At 43.5% G+C, this 16,143-nt stretch overlaps 1 pseudogene; it reads left to right on the top strand.

Moving 5' to 3' along the window:
* Positions 1 to 790: 790 nt before the first annotated feature.
* On the top strand, positions 791 to 1,416 carry LOC102429876 (annotated as a pseudogene).
* The last annotated feature ends 14,727 nt before the right edge of the window (positions 1,417 to 16,143 follow it).

Below are 16,143 nucleotides of genomic sequence, written 5' to 3' on the forward strand. Positions count from 1 at the left end.
ATTGAAGTATTTTTTTTAAGTGGAAGAATTATTATGTAAAGCAAACCTTGGCATTCCTTCTAAGTATAATTTTCTGTGTTTGATTGTTTTAAAGTGAGGCATACCTTTCTTTGAGTTAAAGGTTTAGGCTTAACCACTGAAGACTGCTCAGTTTTCACATTCTTTTTAGCAGCTGAATCTATAAATGAAGAGCACAGATTCACTGTCACCCCACATTCAGTTAGGAGAGTTGATAAACAGAAAAGGCAAAAAGAGCTATAACTCATTCAAGAGGAGATTGAGTTCAGATTTCTTGCCAAAGACTTCTCACTTAGCTGTTTTATGAGGAAGGCACGTATAGGCTCAACAAAACACGAGGCCCAGCATGGTAGGTGCCAGGGCCTCAAAAAAAAACAACAACAAAAAAATGGAGAAAGTGAATTGTTGGTATTCTGTAGACAGAAATAGAGACTAGAGGAGTGAGAGCATTAAGGTATTGGAAAGAGGGTTAAAATGATGCACTAAAGAGGGGAAGCACAGGGCATGGGGGATGTGGGAAGAGCCAGGTATAGGAGAAGCAAAAACAGTGCACCAAGTGAGGAAGCAAAGACCCAGAATTTGGCAATTAGTGTCATTTAGTGCAGGGCTTTTCATGCATATAAATCCCCTGGGGAGGGGGGTTTATGGGGGGAATGAGGTCACATATGTAATACCTTAATCAATAAAGAAATTAAAGATTGAAAAAAATGCAGATTTTGAGTCAGTTCTGCATTTCTACCAAGCTCCCAGAAGAGGCCCAGGCCCGTCTTGGATGAGTTTGGCTGTTGATCCTAACCTAATCCAGATTGGCTACTCTGATCTTTGTGATAAGGAAAATGGAGAATCAGCCACCTGTGTGGCTCCTAAGGATGGGCAGACGCTGGGGTCCCGGCCATCAGACAAAGCTTTAGATGGGAGATCACAGGTTTCAACACATGTTGGCAATGTTTGCTGCCCCAACAGCCTTACCTGAAGCTGCCAGAAAGGCTATGGGAAGTTTCACCAGAGTCACAGGAAAGTCACTAAGCAAAGGCGAATGGACCCCTCAAACAAAAACAAACTTCTCTGTCAAAAGGATGACCAAGAAGACCATTAAAGCATAAAGCTCTGTTCCTGCCTCAGATGACACCTATCCAGAAATAGAAAAATTCTTTCCCTTCAATCCTCTAGATTTTGGGAGTGTTGGCCGTCTGAAGAGCAGCAGGCTCCTCCCCTTGAGTGGAGTGCCTCTCATGCTTCTCAGTGAGGAGAGGGAACTTGAAATGCTATTACACCTGCCCCCCCCCCTTTCTTCAGCCCTCTTCACCGTGGGAGTCTAGTCAGTTGCCAGCTCCTTCAAGCATCCTGTGCACTCTGGTTGTTGAATTGCCACCAGTTTGCTATGACTTAGATATTTAAATTTCTTAACACTTCGTAGTTTGTGTGTGTGTATTAGTATTTGTATTAAGCAATTCTTTATTTAAAAAAAAGGTCAACACTGCTCATCCAGGTTGCAGATTGAGTAGCAAGATTAGAAGATCCCATTTCATCTGTTGGAATGTGAAGAATGTCTGTGCCAAAGAATGAATTATTTATTAAGTGCCTGTTGTGTACCTAGCAATCTGCTAAGTACTCTGAGGAGTTTAAAAGAAGATGAGAACTGCCTTGTACAGGAGCTTAGAGTCTTATGGAGGAGATAAGACATGCAAACACAAACCCACTAGAGTAAAACAGAAGAGACTGTGTTTTAGAGAGCCTACCTGCGGCCGGAAGGCTACAGGAAGACAGAGAGGTCTATCTAGGCATGGTGGAGCTTAGGCAGGCAGAAAGGAGGGGGTGGGACCTTAAATTGAAATGAAAACAGAGGGGAAGAGTGTGGAATGCAGGTGCAAGGAACTGCAGAGACCCCTGTGGGGCCATAATATTCTATTGCAACCCCATACAGGGACAATCTTTGGGGTTGAAAAGGCTAAGTGTTGTGGCTGGATCTGAGTTCAAATGAAAGGCAGGTGTGTCTCCTAGGCATGCAGCATATGACTGGCACAGTAATGGTCATGCAGTAGGTGACTGACTCAATGAACCACAGAACCGCTACTGTGCATATACTAACATGCCCTGCTGTAGGCATTCAGGTTCTAAAACTGAGGGGGAAAATGGATTCCCATTTTTAACAGTGGGAGAAAAGCATAAATAATGTTTGTGACTTGACAATCCACTTAAAATAGTCATGTCTTACTTGCTGCTGAATGAAACAAAAAAATATTAAGGATAACATTTTCCTTCTCACTCTCCATTTTGAAGAACAACCACGTATCTTCAAACTCAGACTCTCTGGGTGTTCAAGGCCTTGAGAAGAAAACCTTGCCTGGCTTTGGGAAGATTTGGCCCACTCTAGGTTATGTTGGCGTTGCCAGAAGAGGAGGATGTCCTGTACCCACAGGTCCTGGGGCTAAATCACATGGCCACACTGTGTAAAGTGGTGATTAACAGTGGTGTCTCGGTAACTCACCCCGGGCCATGAGCAATGAGTGTGTCTGGAAAGAGGAGAAGGCTTTGCCCAGGAGGGATTGACATTTGGATGGGCCTTGAAGGACGAGGAGAAGCTGCCAGGTGGCACAGGGGTAAGGATCTCTAGAAGGAGGTGTGGCTCCAACAGAGCCATGGCTAAATCCCCGTGTTAGGGAAATGGTGTGCCATGGATTTTAGTTGAAACCTGGGGCACATGACGGGCTGTGACAGGAGGGAAACACAGGAAGGTAAACTGAGGCCAAACTAAGAGAAATCTTGAACCTTAGGCAGAAGTTTTTAGATCCCCTCCTGATTAGACAGAGGTATCCAATCATGACTTTCCCATCTTGCTTGGATCAGATCTGACTGCACACACATAACATGGGCAATTGGCTTTGGACTATGGTTAGAAAAACATGACTACTGGACCTAAAGTTCCATTAGAAATCATTGTCCTCAATCAGCTGTTCCCTGAATTGTGTGGTGATGAAGGAGTACACGGAGGCAAGTAAACCACAGGTGATTTGTGATTTCATTTCTAATGTGCTGTGTAGTTTTTGGCAAGGGGCACCTTGCCTGAACCTCAGTTTCCCCTGCTGCACTAGGAGTAATGCTTATTTTGGCATAATAAACTTAGCGGTTCTTACAATGATGGTCCCCGAGTGGTTCCTATGTGCCATTCACACACATCATCTACCTGATCTTCCAACCACCTAATGAGGTGGGCTCTGTGATCAGCCCTTTTACAGTTGAAGAAACCAAGGCTTAAAGTATTTAAATCATTGGCATGAGGACACACATGGCTAATAATTAGGGAAGCTTAATCCCAAGTCTGTCTGATCCTAAACTCTTAACCTATACCCAATTCTGCAACATCTCACACCTCCAAGATGGTCATTTTTAACCATCACCATTTTAAAGAAAACCTCCAACTCAAAATTGTTCAAAGTACTTTTAGGACATTTTGCCTCATAATCCACACACTGCTGGGAAGGAACACAGAATCACCTGATGCTGACTGATAAGACTTTAGAATACACTTGGTTCACTCTTCTCTCTTTACACAAGAAAAGAGGTAAGCAGCCAGGCTGTGGACCCCGATCACAGAGCTGGTCCTAGTAATAGCTGGTCCTGTTAAATTTCAATGTGTTTCGGTGTATTGGAGATCTGAGTTTTTGCACTCACTCATTTCTATTTCTCTACAGTCAAGAGCCATTTTCTGGCTTCCTTTATAATCCCACATTTCAGAGTGACATTGAAAATAAGTATCCTGGGGGCTTGGAGAGGCAGGGTCAGACAGGTATCTTGAAGCCGATTGACAGCTCCCAACGAAGATATGGATTTTGATGTTTCCTGGGAGGAGGTTTGGGCATATGCTGCTTCACGGAAAGTGCTAGAAAACAGTTTTCTCGTTATTAAAATGGATATAATATTCTTTAAGAGAAAAAATGTGATATTAAGTCATAAAATGCTCTTGAAAACTTAAGACCAAAATACTATCAAGAGTCTTAAAACTATATTCATACTCTTTAATTTAGTAACTTATTTCTACAAATACATTTAAAGGGAAAAATCTGAAATTCACAAAGATATGTAGACATTAATGTGCATCTCATCATTACTCATTCATGTCCTTTAAAAAAGAATAAAACTAAAACAACCTAACTGGTTAACCTCAGAGCAATACCCACAACATAGAATATTATGAAGCCATTAAATATTATTCATAAATGAATTCAATGACATGACTAAATTCTTATTATACAATCTTAAGTGGGGGGGAAAAATGATGGAGAAAACAATATAAATGACCTCAAAATGTAAAAAAAAACAATATAAATGACCTCAAAATGTAAAAAAAATCATAGAAAGTGGAGAATGCACTAAAATGCTAATAGAGTTTCCCAATTTGGGGGGGAGTGGTAAAATTATAGGATTAAGAATGATTTTGTTTTTCTGTAAACTTATCATAGTTTTCCAAGTTTTATACAAGAGAATGAGTTTCTTTTATAATTAAGGAAAAAAGAGGCACAGAAAATCTTGTATAAATAGCAAAGAGGATCTCTTTAAACACCTGCTTTATTTTCCATTTAGAGCTGTCATCCTACATTGACATAAAGCTGTATATTGACTCAGAATAGACAAGAGTAGTTTCAGCAACACAGAGAACTGGTGGAGACGGCCCTTTCCAGGGCTGTGGCTCAGAAAAGAAGACCTGTCTTCTGAGAGACCGAATGGGAGAGAGGCAGGCCACTGGTGGGTATCTTGACTTAAGATTGAAGTGATTTTCTCTGGAGAGATAAAAGATCTACAGACAACTAGTCAACGCCCTCATTTTCCTCCCTCCCCAGTTTCATTGAGGTATACTTGATATAATCTGTGTTAAGTTTAAGGTGCACTGCATGTTGGTTTGATACATTTACATATTATAAAAAGATTACCACCATTGCCTTGGCTAACATCCCATCAACCCCCTCTTGTTACCGATAAGAAAACTGAGCCCAAGGATACAGTGAGTGACCAAGACTCCCAGCTCCTGGTCGAGTTTGGTTCCACTGTCCCAGCTGCCTTTCTAGCTTTGAAATAAATGTCTGGGTGCTTTAAATAGGCATCTGCAGTTTATTATTATAATGGAAACGGTGAGCTTTCACTGTTCCTCTGCGTGGCCCCAGCAACAATGATAGGACACCAAACACTGCCAGTCCCTGTAGAAAGCACACCCCTGCTACTCTCAGCAGACTTATTTCTGAAAGGTTTTGATCCCTGGTCCAGAAGTTGACAGGCTGGCTGCCAGGATCTGTGGGGGTAATCTGCATTTCTGAAATTCTTGAAGGTGAAAGGGAGAACAGTATCCAATGGACATACCATTTTCACTAACTTGGATCAGCTCCCTGGTATAGTGGGGATATTCTTAGCCCACTTTGCAGAAATTATGCAACTCTTCCTTGGCCATGGAATAGACGAGGAGGAGGTAGCTGCACTTGAAAATGTAAGGAAAAATTGGGATGTCTGATGATAGCAAGGAGCAGAGCAAACCTCTAGACAGGATGCAGAGAATCCCATTAGGACGGAAATGTTGGGTGTGGCAATCAGTGGGAAAATGAGCTGGGGATGGAGTCTAGCTGGGGCAGAGGGAAACCTCCTCTGATTGGTACATCTGAGTACCCACTCTCCTCTTTCTAGGGAAGTGGGTGCCTTAAGCTTTCAAAACTGGGCACACATCTGGGACTGGTGGGCTCACTATCTCAGAGCTTGCACTTTCTGCACCAAACCCTGCCCCGCCATGTCTTATCGCTTGATGTGCCTACTTCCTTCTATTTCCTTTTGTAACTGAGATCCCAAAGCAACAGTGGCAATGCTGGAAGCAACATCATGTTGGTGCAGACAGAGCACAGGTGTGTCGACAGCAACCAAAAGGATGAACAATCAGGGAGGGGGGAGGAGTCTTTTCCAAGGTTCTAATACAGAGCAACCTATTGGTGGCAAAGAGGTCACCAGTGTTTTCAGCTTCCACAAGGAGAATTTGTAAGTTTCCTTTATGTTCTGTCTGAGGAACAGAAAAGCACAAGACACTGAGGACTGCAATAATTATACTGGAAAATACTTGCAATATAACTAACTGGGATTTGCAAGGTTTCATTAAAGTAAGAAAAATGAAATCTTGGACCAGCTGGACCTCATCCTGGCACAAATTGGTGCACTAGGCCTCTAGTCTATATATATAAAAGCCTAAGCAACCGTCCAACCATGCGACCATCTGACCAATAGCTATGATGTGCAATGAAAACCAGGGGGCAGATGCTCAATGCAGGAGCTGTCGAGCTACGGTGACTTGGAAACTGTGGTTCTCAGGTGACACATCTGGAACCAGAGAGGAGGGAGCCCGATTCGGGGGTGCATCACCTGAGAACCATCCTCTCACAATCCAAGACCCCTCAGGAGATGTCAGAGAGCCGGTTTCAGCCCGATCCCTGCAGGTTAGGCCAAGGGACCCTACCGGTGCATGAATCCGTGCACCAGGCCTCTAGTTATTTATAAGCCTGGTAGGTAGTGCAGTGGGGAAGTACAAGACACTGTGAGGTCATATAACAATATACACAAACTTAGGGTGCAGATCCAGATTAAATGAGATGGTGTGCATAAAGTGCTTAGTATGTTTCCTGGCACTTAGTAAGTGCTCAATGAACTGTAGCTGTTATTTTTGTTACTATTCCTGGCCTGAAAACCATGCTTCAAGGGGGCAACACCTTCAGACATGTGAACTGAGAAAGGAAGTCTATGATCCACATGCCATTCATTCATTCAGTTATGTGTTCATTAATATACTTCTTTATAGCTTATATGTATAAGGCACTGTACTCACTGATAGAGATATACAAAAATAGATAAGAATCCCTACCCTCAAGGGGCTCGGATTTTAATAAGGAAGAATAATATAAACAAATAATTGCAAAATAGTACAATAAGATATACATCATTAGCCCAAAGACCAGCAAGTTCAATTCTGCCTTGCAGGGTCCAAGAAGCCTACACTGAATAAGGGGAGGGGATTGAGTCTAGAAGGACAAGTGGCTGTTCTCCAGGGATCCTTGTTTTATTTCTGTTTGTTCCCCGGGTGTGGAGGGCTTGACAAGATGATTTATTTTTATGCTCCTATTTCCATATTTGATCTCTCAGTTCAATCACCTGAGGCATTGCCAAACACACACACACACACACACACACACACACACACACACACACACGTTGGAAAGAGTTCATTGCCCGGCTATAGCTACAGAATTTTTTGGCTATGAGAACAAACTCAGAACAGGCTTATCTCTTAACCATAAAATGGTCCATCTCCACAAGGACCGTGACTCAAAAGATAAAATGTGATCCGATCAAAATTTCAAAGAACACTCCAATTATCTGTGTATCCAAGGAGGTGAGAGATTTCTGGCTCCTGGTCCCTGGGATAGTCATGAAATGCTTGTAAGAGAATGAGGCCGGGTTCCCAGAGTGCCATTTTCCAAGCTGCCACCCCCAGGCAGAATCCCGCCCTCTCTGTCCCCTGACTGCTGGGCACAGAGCCTCAGCATCCTGGCAGCAGAATTTGTCTAAAATGCCTCACATGGGGATGAAGAAGAAAAGAATAAAAATTTGAGGAACGTTCCAAAGGCCTCCTCAGAGAGGGGCGGCGATGGTTTTGTTCCTTTAAGCCTGTCTGTGACTGAGAGACCGAGGCTGTCTCCACTCTGTAGCCTTTTCTCTGCCAGGAACTTGGGCCAAGAAGCGAAGCCCAGACTCAGGGAGTTGACTGATGGCCCAGAGAAGTGTGGAGCCATCTGATGCCTTCACATGGGCGCCTGCGTGGCCTCCTCGTGTGCACAGAACAGAGTAACTGGGTCTGCCAGGCCCACGCCCTGGAGACTCCTCTTGCCTCTGACCCTGTGGGTCACCCACACAGCAGAAGGCAAAGTCAGTTCCTGCTGACGCTGGCTGGTGCAGCCATCAATTGGAGAAGAATCAAACTTGTCCCTTTTCTAATTCGCGTCCAAAGCAAGCAAGCAAACAAACACAGCTCTAGCAAAGTAGGAAAAAAGAGTTTGTTCCTGAACAGAAGAGGGTGTGGAGGATAGCTAACCCTGGGTACTCCTCTCTCAGCTCCATTAATCTTGACAATCTGCCCATGCCTTCTCCATTCTACCCCAGAACCTGTACAATCAGAGAGAAGGCCTATTCACCAGGAAAGAGAGACTAAATGGGCAATGTGGGTTTTTTTTAATCATAAGAATATTCATGAGTGTAATGTGAATTTCATAAACCAATACATCTGATTTTTTTTCATTTGACACACTCTAACCAGAGAAGGAAGAATCCAGAAGAGTCTGTAACAGAAAGTTCCTCTCTGCAAAGGGACGCAGGTGCTTAGGGACTGCAATGTCTCTATCATAAGTTGAAAAGTCAGAAGCAGGAAAGGTAGAGGAGGAGGAACACTTCGGGGTTTAAAAAATTGAGGCTGCTTCTCGGAACGCGATGAGTATTCCCCTTTGGCTTCATGGCTCCTCCAAGGAGTGAAGACTCAGAGAGAAAAGTACAGGCAGAGTCCCTCTGGAAATTCCACAGAGTGGAAAGGCTGGTGGATTCAGGAAGGATTTCCCTCAAGATGTTAACAGTGGTTGTCTCCACGTTGCAGGAGTTTATGGAGTTTTTATATTTTTCTTGACTGTTTGAACTTTTCTTCATAATAAACCTGAGCAATTTTATAACCAGGAAAGAAATAAAATACTCATATGACCATAGTTTCCTCCTTCCAAAAACCTCAGTAAAATTAAAAAGGGAATAAACTCATAACAGTCAAGATAATTGAAGGAGGCAGTGAAGGTGAGATTCCAACACGCTTTCAGAAGATGTAAAGAAAATCAAATCCCGGAAACCATATTCCAGAGTGGCGGGGAGAGGCAAAGGGGCGGGGGTGGGGGGCCTTGCAGAGGAGAAAATTCAAATCCTACACTCTCCTCACCCATCTCTGAGTTTGGAGCCTTGGCAGCCAAACCCTGGGCACAAATATGAGCTCCCTTCTCTACAGAGGTTGACATTCTTTCTGAGATTTAGGGCTTCTAGACCCCTGGGTAGCCACCCCCAGCTTTTGACATTTGACAGCTCCCTAGCCAGACTCCTCTTTCTGCTCACACAAAGGTGAAGCCTGCCCTTCAATGCGTCCCACCAAAGGGTGCCATGGTATTGGAACGCCGTCAAAGAGTAATGAATGGAATCTATTTAACCTGAGGGCACAGACCATGCTTCATGATATTGGACCCAGAGTATAATTCTAGCTCAGTGCCTGCCTCCATATTTATAGAAAGAATTCATTAATTTATTAATAATTTCAGTTTATTAACATAAAGTTCATTAGTTTCCAACCTGCAAACCAGCCTAATGGAACACAGAGGACTTAACTATGGCTGTAGAAAAAATGTAATATGATCAACCTTGACAGTCTAAAAACAAATTCCATATGTCAGGAAATGAGAAGGATATGGGGAGAAGGGTGGAGTACTCATATCTTAATCTAATTTAGTTGGGAATCAAGAAGCACTTTCTATGTAAATTGGTACAGCCATTATGGAAAATAGTATGGAAGTTCCTCAAAAATTAAAAATAGAACTACCATATGATCCAGTAATCCCAGAAGGAAGAAAGGGAGGAAGGAAGAAAGGAAGGAAGGAAGGAAGGAAGGAAGGAAGGAAGGAAGGAAGGAAGGAAGGAAGGAAAGAAAGGAAGAGGGAGCGAGGGAGGAAGGGAATGCCAAATGCCATCAGGAGGTTACCTCTGCTATATCTAACCACTGATGTTCTATCACTATCAACCAGCACAAGGTTTCAGATGGTATAAAATCAGTCTGATTGCTTGGGTGGATTTTCTCTCTCTTTCTGAAAATGATTTGACTCTCTGACAGTCATTGCTTTTGAGTTTGAGGCATGAGGTACAGCAGCCCCTAAGTACATTGAGATCTTGTGCCCTGGACTGGCTCACTGCCTCTCTTAGTCATTGACTGTCAACCTCTTCTTGACTCTGCCTCCTACAGACTCACCCAGCGTGGACCCAGGGTTCTGCCTGGACCTTCAGTTTCTGGCCTTGTTTATCTCCACACCAGTCTCTTCATCCTGGCCTTGTTTTTCCTCCTTCTGGCCTTCAACCCAGTCAACCCAAGGTTGATCTATGACTGCCAGGCCCATTGAGCATAAGAGACAGAGCATCCTTGTTTAGCTTGGACTGCTCAGGAGATGGGTGAGCTAAGAAAATTCACTAGCAAGAAAGGCTCTGCACTAGGACCAAGAATCATGCAGTGTGTAGAGGATACAACATGGGCTTTGGGGCCAAACCAAGCTGCTCAAACCCTAGATCTGTTGCTAATTTTTTCACCTTGGTTAGAATACTTAACTCCTCTGAGCTTCTTTTATCTGTAAAGTGAGGATAATGGCATCTCCCAGAAACATGGTTTTATTAGAAAGATTAAATGAGGCCTCCCATACTTCTGACTTGCAGAAGGTACATAAGGTTAGATCCCCTCTCACCTCCAGTTTTCCTATCCTTCTGCTTCCCTTTACCTTATGTGAAGTGAAAACAATGAAATGCTTTGCAGATGATCAATGTAAGGTTAAGTAGTGCCAGGACTGATACTTTGCTGCTTTGCTGTGAGTCTTTATTATAATGATGGGTACACATTCACTTTTTGGGGGGAAAAGTCCTTTCAGGCAGCTTGCCTTAAAGGTAGGGAAGGCATCTGGGGACCACAAGGATACATTAGGACTTAGGGTCATAATGCTTTTTAAAAAATATGTATTTTTATTTATTTCAGAGAGGAAGGAAGAGGGAGAGAGAGAGAGAAATGTCAATTATGACAAAGAATCATCGATCAGCTGCCTCCTGCACGCCCCACACTGGGGATCGAGCCTGCAACCTGGGCATGTGCCCGGACTGGTTCATAGGCCAACGCTCAACCACTGAGCCATGCTGGCCAGGCCATTTTTAAATATTAAAATTAGAAGGAACTTAGAGGCTATCCAGCTGTCGTTTATGGAGGAGGAATTTGACACCCATAGAAGTTAAGTTGCCTGATTCAATGTCACATACCAGGTCTATGCACTTCCTTAAATAAACATTTTAAAAATCACAGGCATTTTAAAAGTATTTTTTAAAATGTGAAAACATTAAATGACTCTGTAGTTAAATGCCGCTACATGGTAAGAGAAAATTTTGCCTGGGCATCAAAACTACTTATAGCCCTGGCTGGTGTGGGTCAGCTGGCTGAGCATAGTCTGGTGCACCGAAAGGTCACAGGCTCAATTCTTGGTCAGGACGAATACCCGGGGTGCGGGTTCAATCCCAGGTCAGGGTGAATACAGGGGTGTAACCAATGAATGTTTCTCTCTCACATTGATGTTTCTCTCTCTCTCCCCCTTCTCTCTCTCAAATCAATAAAAACACATATTTTTTATAAAAAGCTACTTGTAGATGGTGAATTTGTAAAAGAGTATCTATTAAATGTAGAAGACGTGATACATTCCAAACAGAAACAACCAGAAATCCTGTTGTTTAGTGTTTTATAAAGATGATTAAAAATACACAGCACAAGTTATATAAGAAATTTAAATAATTTCTAGTGTTTTCTTGTGTCTGATGAGTTAGTATATTAAATGCACTATATGGTATATATATTTTTTGTGTGGAGTTTATTAGGATTGATGAAATAGAAGACCATTAGGATACAATACCATATGACAAACATGATATCAGGAAGTGACTTATTTTTTTGGATGCCAGAGAGTCTTGATAGTTTGAACATTGACTGGTCAATATTAGTCAGCGTGGTCACAGGCTATGATTTGTGATCTAGTTAGTGTTAATGTCAAACTTTTTAGGAAACTTAGTGAGGCGACATTTATAAGGGCATAAATTTATGCCTGTTTGTTTCATTATTTGCCAGCAATTGGTTAGGAGTAAAAGGTTAGGATTGTGAAATGTCAGGGATGTAGTAGATAACACTGGCACCAAATATGCTTATGTGGCTTGAACTCCTGATAGTGATACTCTAAAGCAGAGGTACCATTTTCTGCTGTATTTCGTGGGCTTTGGATGAATCAACTTAGGTGCTTTTGAGTTGGAAATGGCTTTTGAATTGTTGGAAGAAATTGCCTTGTTTATATGATCCAAGGAAAAATCTCCGTGACAACTCACAAAAAACTAGACTTGGAATCTTTCTTTTCAAGAGTGTCCATGAGTTAGGAGGTATCTACACACTGTAGTTAAAAAATGTAAGAGTCAATTCACTCATTTCTAAAAAAATTACCTCAAAGATACTCATTTTCTGGGCATGATCTGGCTCACCTAACTATACTGAAATGAGTTTTCCAGAAAGGAAAGTTATAGCCTGAACTTCATTCTCAAAATTGTAGATTTGAAGACTGGATTCCAAAAAGTGTATTTTAAACTTAATGCAAATGAAGTAACACTGTTCAGTTTGCTTTATCTCAAGGAATAAAGGAAGCACTATAAATTGATATTATTAAGTTCTAGGGCAAATTAGTACTGGAAACTAAATGAGGCAATATTGAAGTACCAGAATTCTAACTGTGCCAATATTCTGTTCATGTTCAGAACACAAAATGGAAGACTAGACACTGACATTTGGTATAGAAGGAAAGGTGTCAGGTTTCCAGATTCATATGAAAGGAGAAATGAATTATAAAGAGGAACATTTTGATTTATTATTAAACATTTTTGCTCTCAATTTGCATTTTCATAAATATCTAATGTAACTGATATTACACATATTTATATGTAAGCTGCATACATTAAAGTTCAATAACAATACAGCCTGTGTGCTGAGTTTTCTTGATTCCAGCCCACTTCACTCATTTCTGTTACCTGCCTGCTGTGCAGGTATGCATCTTTCAACCCGGACCTGAGGGTCCCTGAAGCTGAGGGAACGCTGGTTTCTGCACAGCATGTGGCTGATGCTGGAGATGAAGTCTCTGAGTTCAGAAGCAGAGCATTACTTGGCCTGGGTAGCGATTCAGGGCCTTGTCACTGCACAAGCAAGCATCTGAGACCTGTGCCACATGAAGCCTTGTCTGTAATGCTGTGTGGCATGGACATTCAGAGACTCAGTTGACCACTAAGAGCTGTCAGTTCCCCCTGTGCTTGGCCTTGGAGCCAGGACTGAGCATTAGCACTAAGGACTGAGATAGAGGGATATTTTTGAATGAGGAATGGGGGCTTTCAAGAGGGAGATACTTGACTTCCTATTAATAGGACCAGTTGGGGCCTAAGTGATTGATTGACACAATAAAGGATAGATTCATTTATATTTTTCTTTTCACTGAATCTTGGGTACATAGAATGAGATTAACCCTAACTCTTGATTTGCAACACTCCCATCATTGGCCCATGCATGGTCTTCTTTTCGTGTCTGAGTGAGCACAGTATTAATTTAATTATTCAGAGCTAGGAATGCACTCATACTCCAAGTTCCATAGTGAAGAACACTGAGCCTCACAATGGACCCTACTCATATGAGATCTCAGAGAAGGCAGTGCAGACAGGACAGCCAACATTTACTGGGCATCTACTCCTTGCCAGGCACTATGCTGAACTCTTCGCAAACATTACCTATTTAATTCCCCCAAAGGTGTCCCTGGCAAGCAGAAGCAAGCCAATGGCTCCTCATCCTTCCTGCCCGTGGTTCTTTCCCACTACTGTAAACTGGCTGGTCAGAAATAGAATCCCTGTGAGCGACAAGAACATTTCAGTGCAATATCCGCAGGTGGTTGGGTGGTTTGATGTTGGGTGACTTTCAATTTTCACAGCTGAACTTTAAAATCTCATTAAAACAGCTTTTTGTTGCTATTTGCTGAGTTTAAATCGGCAGTAATTCAGCAAACAAGCAGACACAGCAGGTTGCCTCTCTTGGCAGGTATAACGAGGGCCCTGCAAAGTCTACAGCTGAGAACGAAAAATGTGGCTTCAGAGCTAGAGCATTGTGAGCCCTTTTTAAAGGAGTGTCTTCTGCAGATCGTAACTGATCTTTCTATGTGAATGACTTTGAAAGAAAAAGGAGACTCTTTCTTCTCCCCCACAGTTGGCACTGTTTGTACTGGCAGAAATATCGGATGGGTGGATTACTAAGAGGTTTGGAAATGTCTGTTAGTGTCTGATGCAACCTGATGTCCTGAATAACATTAATTTTTTTAAAAAAAGTTCTGGACCAAGAAGGCTCTCTCTTAGATTTAGAGCTGCTCTAAATCCCCTAGCTGGCCCTTACCTAGGGTTTTAAAAGTTTTCCTTAGCATCTGGCTGGAAGAATCATAAGAAAGACTGCAGTGGCTCCATATTTATTGCACGTCTACTATGGGCAAGGGTCTGCTGAGACAGGGCCCCTCCCTAAGTGGCTCTCAGTCCAATGATGGAAGTAGAGAAGGGCTCTGGAAATTGTAATTCAAGGTCAAGAGAAAGAAGGGCCATAGGAAGCACAAGGCAGGGACGAATCCTGTGAAAGGGGCTAAAGATCAATGTGCTCCTTCCAGTGAGACTTGCAGATCTGGAACTAGATGTGCAAAGGGATCTCTGTGACAATGAAGGACGGAAGATGGGGTAGCCACTGGGGTGGAGACAGTGACTTGCATGAGGACGCATGGAGAAGACTTCCTTAGGTTGGAGCCACTATGAAAAGAGGAAATATGGGGACTGGGGGGTGGATCAAAGCCAGATAGAAGTAGATCAAGACCTTACCCGTGCTGGCCCCTCAGCACTATGGCCTCACCCTGACCTTGTCCTTCTTCCCCATCCTCCGTGCTCTCAGGTCTAACTTAGCAGGAACTCAACTCCAGCCTGTCTTCTTCCTTGTCCCCTCTCTGTTCTCCTTAGTAGCCAGATCACTGGCTAAATTACCAAATGACCAAAATGACAACATTAGTAATGACTGAACTGATTTGCTCCCAAGAGGCCAATCCTAGGAGTGACACCGTCACTCCCCAACAGGCCGGTAGGAAGGTATTCAAGGACTTGGAATTGTAAGTTCTTAGCAGCACTCCTACCGCTGGTACCAAGACTTCCTAACCATCCCTGACATCAGGGGAGATAGGCCTGCGGCTCAGCAGCCCCACTCCCTCCTGCCTGTAGGTGACTCAGAGACCAATTGCATGCGTGTCTTTATTTCAGGTCCCTACGTTGGTAGCATTCAAGAGGATTAAGGTCTGAATTAAGGGCACAAAGCCCCTCTTCAGCCTTAAAGTAGCTGGGGGGTCCCAGTGCCCAGTGTGACCTTGCTGGGGTGTGGCCAGGAGAACAAGCCGCTACTCAGCCTGGCCGGCTGTTTACGTGGGGACCCAGGCGCTCCGCACCAGCTGCTGCCCGGGGTCTGTGGCTGCTGACAGGCTGTGGGTGGATAAAGTGGGCATTCATTTCCTCCAGCGGCTCCTCGCAAGGCACGCTCACCAGGGCAGCGGGAGTGAATGAGACGGGAGTGCAGAAAGCAGGAGGGAGAGGCAGCCAGGTGGGGGGAGCCCAGTGCTACTGCAAGGCCACGGTCAGCTCAGGGTTGAGACATTGGCTGCAGGGAACGTGAACTCTTGTTGCTTGACCCGCCTGAGTCTAAATGAGGCTAGTTAAACATTTCTAGCCCAACGTCCCCCCAATGAGCTGCCTGCTAAGAAAGGGTGGACAGACCCAACACTCTCAAATCAGTTTGGCCGCAGTTCAATCTTTTTGCTCCTCTGTGAAGATGAGCTGGGTCAGTTCTCTCTGTGATCTGCTGATAAGAGTCCTGGATGCGGAATTAGACCTTGGGTCTATTCCCAGCCTGACCACCATGTCCGTGACCTCGGAGCAGTTATGTAACTGTTCCCAGCTTCTGGGCCCCCCCTTTAAAATGGGCATCATACCATTGTGCTACCTACTCACAGGGTGGCCGAGAGGATCAAATGAGAAAACCACCACAAGTCATGTTTGCATGAGTGGGAAGTAGGTCCTCCAGACCAGTGTGGGCAAGCCGTTCTGCAAAGGGCCACGTAATAAATATTTAGGCTTTGTGTATCACGTAAGGTCTCTGTTGCATGTTCTTCTTCGTGGGTATTTTGTTTGTTTGTTTGTTTG

This window comes from Myotis lucifugus, unplaced genomic scaffold (genome assembly GCF_000147115.1).
Source record: "Myotis lucifugus unplaced genomic scaffold, Myoluc2.0 scaffold_26, whole genome shotgun sequence".
NCBI classification, from domain to species: Eukaryota; Metazoa; Chordata; class Mammalia; order Chiroptera; family Vespertilionidae; genus Myotis; species Myotis lucifugus.